This window comes from Onychomys torridus, chromosome 8 (genome assembly GCF_903995425.1).
Source record: "Onychomys torridus chromosome 8, mOncTor1.1, whole genome shotgun sequence".
Lineage (NCBI taxonomy): Eukaryota > Metazoa > Chordata > Mammalia > Rodentia > Cricetidae > Onychomys > Onychomys torridus.
The window spans coordinates 68,178,531-68,188,955 of record NC_050450.1 but is presented as its reverse complement, the minus strand read 5'-3'; the positions used below and the strand labels follow the sequence as shown (position 1 = coordinate 68,188,955).

Here is a 10,425-nt window from a genome sequence, read left to right as displayed (position 1 = left end):
AGAGAGGATTAAGATGGGTCTCATCTTCCTGGTTTGGAATGCTGAATTTTCGGTCAAGGGCCCAGCTTCTCTTTTTTGTGAGGGTTTAAGAAAACCCAAATTAAACCCTGATTTGTTTTTAAAGATCAGCATTCTTAATCTTTGAGAATTTGGCTCATTTTCCTTCTAGGCTTAGAGCGCAACATTAAACAGATCCCTCATCTTAGCACACTCTGATTTTTCTCTGGCATGCTGTGGAGGTGCTGGGGGTGGTGGAGGGTGCAATGTTTCCTAAAACAAACCTTTAGCAAGCATCACAGGCCTTGGCTTTAGCTTGCTGGGAAACACTGGCCATGCCCCTTCACTCCTTTGGATCTTCATGCCCATCTGAAGAATGAGGGGACAGAGCATCAAGGCCTGTGTCCTTAGAACTCTGACATTTCAAAGCCCAGTGTGGTGGTGTACTGCTGTAATCCAGAATGCCAGAGGCAGAGACAGGAGGGTCAGGGGTGGGAGATCAGCCTGGACCATAAAGGAAGGCCCTCCCTCCCCCTCCATTTAATAAAAACTCTCATATTTTACACTAGGACCCAGAAAGATGACACAGCAATTGGCCAGGCAGAACCTGGGTGGATGGTCTGGTTTCTAAGATCCCTCCTCCCTCCGCCTCATTCGATGCCAGGTTTTCTCTGAGGAAGAAGTAAGGGTCGATGTGCCCAGAGAATTTTCAAGTCATCTATCTTCGAGAGTAGAGTTCAGAAGACTTCAGGGTGATGCTGGTGTTTTAGGAGCAGTTAACAAAGAAGGATGGAAATGGGAAATCAAGTCACATTAACAGTGTTTCGTGCTCCATTACCCAATGGATGGAAAGGAAGGATCATTAATTCAAACCATGATGGTGTGGGAGCCAGCAGCCTTCCTGATATTGTCCCCCAGCTTCTGAAGACTGTGTGTGGGTGACCTGCTATCCTAGAACTGAGGATTTCCTGCTCAGGACAGAGAACTTGGGTGCTGTAACCTGGAAAGTGCTGGAAATCTCCGGCAAGCTGAGCAGTCAGTCATTTAGGAGCTGCTGGTCCCTGAGAGGGAGTGCTGCCGGGCCTAAGTCCCAGTTCCCCTACCTACATGTCACTAAGTGTCCCTCAAAGTCCCATGCAATAAAGCCTTGGTCCCAAGCCTGGCAAATGGGTGCATATCTATAATCCCAGGACTCGGGATGTTCAGGCAGAAAGGATCACATAAGGTGTATGCAAGACATTGTGCCTAGAGACATCAGGCCAGTGAGACACGTCAGTCAGTAGTAGCACTTGCTGCCAAGACTTACAACCTGAGTTTGACTCCCAGGGTCCCCACGATGGAAGGAGAGAACTGACTTCCACAAATTTCCTCTGGCCTCCACATGCACACCAATGGTACGTGTGTAGCTACATAGATGTACATGTGCAAAATAAAAAAAAAATGACTTTGGGGCTCCTGCTCTCACAGCCATTGCAGGACATTGAGCTCCATAGAGACAGAGCCAGGGCAAGCAAGAGCCAGATGGGCACTGGGCAACTCTGTGCCTGGCGGAGGAAAATCAACCAAACATGGGCAAAGGAGATCCTAAGATGCCAAGAGGCAAAATGTCCTCATGTGCATTCTTTGTGCAACTTGCTGGGAGGAACACAAGAAGAAGCACCTGGATGCTTCTGTCAACTTCTCAGAGTTCTTGAAGAAGTGCTCAGAAAGGTGGAAGACCATGTCTGCTGAAGAAAAGGGGAAATTTGAAGACCTGGCAAAGGCTGACAAGGCTCGTTATGAAAGAGAAATGAAAACCTACATCCCCCCAAAGGGGAGACCAAAAAGAAGTTCAAGGACCCCAGTGTACCCAAGAGGCCTCCTTCAGCCTTCGTCTTGTTCTGTTCTGAGTATTGCCCCAAAATCAAAGGAGAGCACCCCAGCTTGTCCATTGGTGATGTCGCAAAGAAGCTGGGGGAGATGTGGAACAACACCGCTGCGGATGACAAGCAGCCCTACGAGAAGAAGGCTGCCGAGCTGAAGGAGAAGTATGAGAAGGATATCGCTGCTACAGAGCTGAAGGAAAACCCGATGCGGCCAAGAAGGGGGTCGTCAAGGCTGAAAAGAGCAAGGAAAAGAAGGAAGATGATGAGGAGGAGGAAGACGAAGATGAAGATGATGATGATGATGAATAAGTTGGTTCTATCGCAGTGTTTTTTCTTGTCTATAAAGCATTTAACCCCCTGTACACAACTCACTCCTTTTAAAGAAAAAAATCGAAGTGTAAGGCTGTGTAAGATTTGTTTTTAAGCTGCACAGTGTCTTTTTTTGTATAGTTAACACACTACCGAATGTGTCCTTAGCTAGCCCTGTCCTGGTGGTGGTTTCAATAGCCTCTAACCTCGCCTGGTCCAGTCTGGGGTTGGAAATTGGTATGGAAATTCAAAGCAGGTTCTTGTTGGTGCACAGCACAAATTAGTTATATATGGGGACGGTAGGGTTTTTTTGGGGGTTTGGTTTGGTGGTTTTTTCCATCTTCAGTTGTGTCTGATGCAGCTATACAAACATAATTGTTGTTCTGTTAACTAAATACCACTCTGTAATTGCAAAAAAAAATTATAGCTGTTTTGTTGACATTCTGAATGCTTCTAAGTAAATACAATTAAAAAAAAAAAAGACTCTGTACTCAATGTGGTGCCATTGAGGAGTAAGTGAACTCACTCCATAGCTGAGAGGTGAGTAGCGTGGTTCAGCCACATAGTCCTTTGATTTGGTTTATTTCAGGCCCCAAATAATGGTTAATAAACTATGAGCTTAGTATCTTCAAAGCAATGGGCCAAAAGGTAACTTTCTTAGAATGTTATTTCAGGAATTTGTTACAGCGCCAGAACACTGACCAACATGTGCTGTGCAGCTTTGAGAGGCCTGCGCCCTGCAAGCCTGCATGCTCCCCAGTGGTGACTGGACTGAAATGGGATGATGCTTATCAACACCCAGCACAGGGTCACTCCCAAAGAAAGGGTCGCATCTCTTCTGGGGAATGAAAGAGTTAAAAACAACCCTCTGGCGTTTTAAACTCAAGCATGATAAGGAATCACAGTGGTGTGTTTAAAGAGGGCTTTTCTAGAACGATGCTGTGCTTTGCTGAGCGTGGGTGTGTTGGGGTAAATGATCACATTTCTCTCTTGTTGAAGCTCTGGGTGAAACAACCATACTGTCCCCACTCAATGTTCTAGTAAAACCTCTAGAAAAGTCCTGCATTGGCTTGGAGGGAGGAAGAGGACCTGCGGGGTCTAACCTGAAAGTGGCCCAGCTGGTAAATAGAGGAGGAAGGGCTTTGCAAGTCACCTGGATTAAGAGTCTGTGTTCTGCCCGATTCTGGCAGCCGCTGTTCCTTAGCCAAGCTTTTAGATGTCTGAGGTTACAGCCCAGGCTTGACTAGAGTCTTGTCCCTGGCAGTCAGGGACTCTTTGAGTTCTGCCTGTTTGGGTTCAGAGAACAAACACTTTGAAGATCATCGAGGTCTTCCTGTGGCATTTAAGGCTGGGTTCAAACCAAGTTTGGAGAGGTATGTTGGCCGGACGGGCAGCTGGCTCCCTTGATGGGAATCAGATGAATTTCCCTCATAGATCTGGAAGCAAAGCCCCAAAGCCTTGGCTTTTAGAATCTTGGGACTTGCATTCCATGCTGCTGGCAGCCGGGCTCTGGGTTTGGGGCCAGTGTCAGTCAGGAAAGGGCAGAAACTGCAGATGGCAGTCAGCTGCCCCACAGACCTCCCTGGCAAGTGTATCTGAGGACCAGCTCACAGTTTAGATTTATCTTTGTTGCTTCTCTAGGCTGTGGTTAGGGGCGGCCACTGAGAGCTGTGCATCCCCGGAGGCTTCTTGGAAGCTCTGGCCTCCTGTCTTTCTCATGGGGGTTCATGCCTCAGCCAGGATGCCCGCTCTGTGCTCTTAAGTATTGAGCTCCCACAGTGTGCCCAGCACCACGCTCATTTTTTTTTTTTTGTAGTATATTATCTAAGCGCTCAGTTATCACCATCTAGAGCACTGTGCATTTACATGGTTGTGGGTTCTTGTCAATCTCCACACTCTGTGAATACCAGGAGGGCTGTAACTGTCAATTTTATGTAAGGCTGTACCTCAGCTCTTGGATGTCTGACACTTACCAGGTTCTCAATAATTGCTTGTTGGCTGGCTGACTGTCCGGAGCCAAGGGTGGAAGGAACCTGTTGAACGGTTAGCTAGCTCTGAAGAAACAGAGCCCAGCTGTATCTGACACCCTAGCCTTTTAACAGTTGGGGCAGGGGTGTGGTTCAGTGCTTAAGACTGCTTGCTGCTCTTCCGGAGATCACTTTGTGTAGCACACAACTGTCTGAAACTGCAGATCCAGGGGATCTTGTTGTCTCTCTTGGCTTCTGTGAGTATCTGCACGGATTTGGTATACACATACTTGGATGGATACACACACACACATACACGCACGCGCACACACACACACACACGCACACACACATACACATATATACACACACATAACACACACACACACACGCACACGCACACGCGCACACACACATACACATATATACACACACATAACACACACACGCACACGCACACGCACAGAGAGAGAGAGAGAGAGAGAGAGAATCTTTTAAATGTTTTCCTTGTGTGATTCATTGTATATGGTACTGGATTGCAGAAAGACATTTTCATGAGTATATAATGCACTTTGAGGGTATTCTCACACCCCTTCTTTTCCAGTTTCTTGTCCCCATCCTTCTGTTAGCCCCTTCCTTCTCCTGGCCAGTTTTGTATCTGCTTTCATGTCATATATACATACATGATTTTACATATCTACATAAAATCTAGGAACCACAAATGAGAGAAAACGTTATTTGAGACTTATTTAATTCACTTAATATGATTATCTCTGCTTGCGTTCATTTTCCTGTAAACCATGTAACATCCTTCTTTTTTGTTTTTTTTTCAAAACAGGGTTTCTCTGTGTAGCTTTGGCTATCCTGGATCTCACTCTGTAGACCAGGCTGGCCTCGAACTCACAGGGATCTGCCAGTCCCTGTCTCCTGAGTGCTGGGATTAAAGGCGTGCACCACCACTGCCCAGCAACATCCTCCTCCTCAGTTGATGACAAAAGTTTTCCAGGTGTCTATAAAACATTTCCTATATCCATTCCTCTGTTGATGGACAGCAAGGTTGGTTTCCGGCCTAGCTGCAGTAAGGAGTGGTATGCAAGTGTCTCTGTAACATGTTGAGCATATTGAGTTATAGTCCTTGGGGTAAATGCCCATAACTGGGTAAATCGTCTAGGTTTTTTTTTTTTTTTTTTAGGAATCTCCATGCTGGTTTCCATAGGGGCTTGACTATCCTCCCGCCCCCCCCCCCCCAACCTCTGCACATGTGCAGTGTGTAAGCGCTCCCTTTTCTCTGTACCTTCACCAGTAATTGTTGTTTGGGTTTGTTGTTTTTATTTTTGAGACACGGTCCCTCTTTGTAGCCCTGGCTGTTCCGGAAGTCTAGTTTGGATTTGTATTTCTCTGATGGCCAGGGAGGTTGGACATTTTTCACAGATGTTTACTGTCCATTTGGACTTCATCCTTGGAGAATTTCATCAGCCCATTTGTTCTTGCCGACACCTTCATTCCGTGCTGGACTCGGGATTAATGCACAAAAGGCAGAGGCAAGCTGAGTCCGGAGCAGATCTGCTTCTTCCAAAAGTTTGCTCAAAAAAAAAAAAACCCCAAAAAAAACCAAAACCAAAACCAAAAACAAACCCCAAACCCTTACCTACAGCTGGAATGCTGCTGTGATAGCAGGAGGAAGTGGATTCCACTGAAAACAGACCCAGGGAACCCCTAGGGAACTGGCAAGGACAGAGACCATGTTTGCTCTAACAGTGAGTTTTTCTGAGAAGGAAAGTTGAGCAATTTACAGCTAAGTTGAAAAATTTGAAGATCTGAAACCCACTGTTTTAGCACCTTTTCTCAAGTACCAGGTCCATGGTGGGTCCAGGAGCTATTGATCATGGTGCTGTTATCTTTTATTTCAAAAGTGATACTGAGCTAGGAGGCTCACACGTGCGGTGCGTGTGTGTGTGTGTGTGTGTGTGTGTGTGTGTGTGTGTGTGTGTGTGTGAGAGAGAGAGAGAGAGAGAGAGAGAGAGAGAGAGAGAGAGAGAAAGAGAAAGAGAACACTAACCCACAATGATTGCTCATGTGGCCTAAGAGGAAACAGACAGAGCTCACATACGGCTGGGTGTAGACTGGGGAGGGGCAGGCTGCAATGTGGGCAGCATCTCCAGCCACTTCACTTACTGTGCTTTTTACTTAGCTGATGCTCTTCTCTGGTTCTCTTTCAATGCACCATGTTGCGTGGACTGTGATGCCCCTCTCTCCCCGCTGCCCAGTTCGGCTCTGCCCTTTGCACTGGGCGGTTGTCCGCAGTCCTTTAGTTTCTTTTACCCAGTTTTTCCTACTGGTTTTCAGTCATGGGGTTATGTTTCTTTGTGTACTTGGTTGTCTCTAGGTGAAGGATTTGTATTTGGAAAAATATTTGTATGTGTGCAGGTGCATCTGTGTGGGGTACACTTGTGTGTGCAGGTGCATGTGTGTGGGGCACACATGTGTGTGGGGGTCAGAGTCAACCTCAGGTATTCCTTAGAAGCTGTCTACCCTGTTGTGGGTTTTTTTTTAATTATTATTATTTATGTGTGTGGTGGTTTGGCTTCGTGTAGATCTGTGTACCATGTATGTGCCTGGCACCTTCAGAAAAGTATCAGATCCCCCAGAAGTGGAGTTAGACAGTGTTTTGTGAGCTGCAATGTGGGTGCTGGGAATCAAAATCCAAGTCTTGGGGGAAAGTAGGCTCTTAACTGCCGAGCCATCTCTCCAGCCCCTACTTGTTTGATTTTCAAGACAGGGTTTCTCTGTGTAGCCCTGACTGTCCTGGAACTCACTATGTAGACCAGACTGGCCTCGAACTCACAGAGATCCGCCTGCCTCTGCCTCCCGAGTGCTGAGATTAAAGGTGTGCACCACTATACCTAGTTCACCTGTTTTTAAAGACAAAGTCTCTTGCTGGCCCAGAACTAATCAGTTAGACTAGATTGGCTGGCCAGTGAGCCCCAAGGACCCTTCTGTCTCTGCCTCCCAACACAGGTATTACAAGTACACACCACATACCATGCCTAGATTTTTGTGTGGGTGCTGGGGGTTGAACTTAGGTCCCCATACTTGCAAGATGAGCACTTTACCAAGCAATCTCCCCAACTCCTTAGGGAAAAAAATTGTGGAAATAATTTGAGGTCTAGGATGATGCTGATTTATTATTTTTCCTCTGGGTGCCTGAGGGCACTGGATTCTGAGGAATCCTTTATCCAAATTACAGCTCACAGGTCTTGTGCTCTTAGTATTTGACAAGCATGGCAGCCATGCTGTGCTTTCAAGAGCTGCTTCTGTTGACCCTTGACCCTGTGAAGTAGTTTTAGGGAGCAGGTGACTTCTTTATTCCCTACATTAATGTTAATTATAGAACATCATTTTAAGTTAGAGCAAAGAATCATGGAGAGGGAGAGAGAGAGAAAAGGAGAGGGACACACCCACATATCCACCTACACCCACATATACACATACACACATACACACACACACACACACACACACACACACACACACAGAGAGAGAGAGAGAGAGAGAGAGAGAGAGAGAGAGAGAGAGAGAGAGAGAGATCAGTCAATCTCTGGGTTTTTAAAAACAAGCGATTCAATTCCAGGCTCCGAGGGTCACAGACGTGTGTGAGAGAGACTGTATTTGCCTGGAGGAGGCCCCAGTGCTGGAAGAGACCCACTGCTACTTGAACCTGGAGCAGAAACCACAGGGGCCACAGCCCCCTGTTCCCTTGGTTACCTCACTGGCTCCACCCCATTACTTTTGTAAGTGGCAGAAGTGTCTCATCCTTCCCACACAGTCCCCACACAGTCCCCAGAGTAGCTAGCATCACCACCCCATTGTAACTCTGGATTTTGATCTTTCCCATGTTAACAAAAACTGAAAACCCACTGGCCATTAAGTGGGCAGATAATACGCAATGCTTTGAATGGGCTGGGATTTGTTTGATCATTGCCCAGTGCTGGACATTTCGGCTGTTGGCACTGTCCTCTTGTTCTTAAACACTTGTAAGGACCATCTTGGACCTTGCTTTTCTCGGAGTTGTTTCATTGGGGGTAGATTTGTAGCAACAAAGCAAAGGCTATGAACACTATCAAGCTTTTGGTACACAGTGCAAGAAAATATACCGACTAATATGCTCAGCAAGAGCATATAGAGAAGCCAGCCTGCTAGATTCCTTACCAGCAGCACCAAGCATATAATTAAAATGCAAGCTTTGGGCCAGTGAGATGGCTTAGCAAGTAAAGATACTTGCCACTGAGCCTGGCAACTGGGGTTCAATACCTGGAACCCAAAGTGGCAGGAAAAATGAAGTCTTTCAAGTTGCCTTCTGATGCACACACTTGTGTGTACATGCACACACACACACACACACACACACACACACACACACCACACGGGTGGTGGGGGAGAGACAGAGAGAGAAAGAGAGAGAGAGAGAGAGAGAGAGAGAGAGAGAGAGAGAGAGAGAGAGAGAATATCTTACCTGAAGTCACAGAAAAAGACCCTTGTGCCACTTTTGATTTGGAGATCTCTGTTGCAGGTTGACCTGTGGGTAAGACTGTGGTGCTCATCACAAACTACCCTCCCACCAGACAGAACAGAGCAGATTTTGAAAATAGCTTTAAAAAATAAAAATAATGGAAGAAAAATAGTTATTAAGTGGGCCTAGGGGAGAAAGCCAGTGTATACTGAGGCTCAGTGAGCCTTGTGATAATTGTATAAGACCACGTCCTTGGCTTGTGGTTCTTGGGAGGTGCTAATGTTCCCAGGAGGATGAGCTGATGTGGCCAGCAGGGTCTAGGAGTTGGGACCCGTTGAAGGCTTGCCTGACTTCCATGATGTTAGCTTTACTTCGTTCCATGCTTCTATGAAGGAAAGAGAAGAGAAAGAAGCTCTGATATTGCCTCCTTGCCTCTACCATCCCTAGGAGGAATGGTGCCCGGCTCTGTCCAGGCAGGGCATCTTCCAGCCAGTGTGTGGAGTGGAGAGGGTATTGCATGATACACAGTTTTATGGGGCCTATAAGCTCTAAGCAAGCAGGGGTGGAGAGCGGAGCACTTCCAGGAAGCTCTAGAGATGTCCCCCTATAGCCGAATGTCACCAAGATCACATGCAGAAGGCCCATAGGCTCAGGGATGGTGAGACCTAAGGGGACCTCCTATCCAAGGTGGCTCTTAGGGTTTCCCAGAACTGCCAGTGGCCATCTTGGCCATCTACTCTTCTGTATCTTGCTATAGCCACCCTCCTCTTCATCCTCTCCACTGGGGACAAAAGCATGGTTGCTGAGTCACCACAACAGACTCTTGGCATGGTGGCTTAAGCCAGATCTTGGCCACTCTTCTAAACTGGACTTTCCAGGCATGTGGCCCAGAAATCTGGGTTTAGTAAACGTACTTGATGATTCTTACAGGACAAGCCTTCACTGTTCCATGTTGTGCCCACCCCTCTTTATTATGTCAATGTTTCTCTTTGCTCAGTGCTCATCTGTGGCTGGGTGTGCTTCTACATAGTGGGCTTTTCTTTGGTTTTTGCCTCAATTTTTGCGAATGTATTAGTTCCAATTTTCAGGGACAAAATCTGATTGGCTTCTGTTGACATCTGCCTCCTGGGGGTTGGGGGGTGCATCTGGCCAGAGACTATGGATTCACTGACCTGGGGGACATGCCAGTTTCTACACCAGTTAGCTGCAGAGGAGCAGGGTGGGTCTCATGACAAAACTGTCTGTGTGTTGGGATAGGGGCTCTGATTGACATCTGAATGTCCAATCAGAGACTTGAGGTAGCAGGAACCTGACATTTGCTCCACTGCTGTGTGGGGCCTGGTACTGTGGGTTCCAGACCCCAGCAGCTACATGCATGCTGTATGCTCAGACCCCAGGAGATGCTGGGTCAGATCCTTTCCTCATTGCTATGAAAAGATATCCCATAAAAGCAAGTTAAGGAAGGATTTCTTTTTGGCTCATCCTCAGAGGGTACCATCCATCATGGCAGGAGGGAAGGCATGGCCTCAGCCGTTTACATGGCATTGGTTGGCCCATAGTCTCTGCCAAACTTACCTCCCCCATCCCTGGGAGGGGAGAAGATGTCAGCAGAAGCCAATCAGGGTCTGTCCCTGAAAAGTAGGACTAATACTTCCACAAAAACTGAGGCTAAAAGCAAAGAAAACCCTACTACGTAGAGGCACGCCCAGCCATAGAAGAGCCCTAAGCAGAGAGAGACTATCATCTAAAAGGGTGGGAGGGAGGCAATGTAGAAACA

General features: G+C 47.0%; 1 pseudogene; it reads left to right on the top strand.

Annotated features, from left to right (window-relative positions):
• The first annotated feature begins 1,565 nt into the window (after positions 1-1,565).
• Positions 1,566-2,171, top strand: LOC118590241 (annotated as a pseudogene).
• Positions 2,172-10,425: the final 8,254 nt, after the last annotated feature.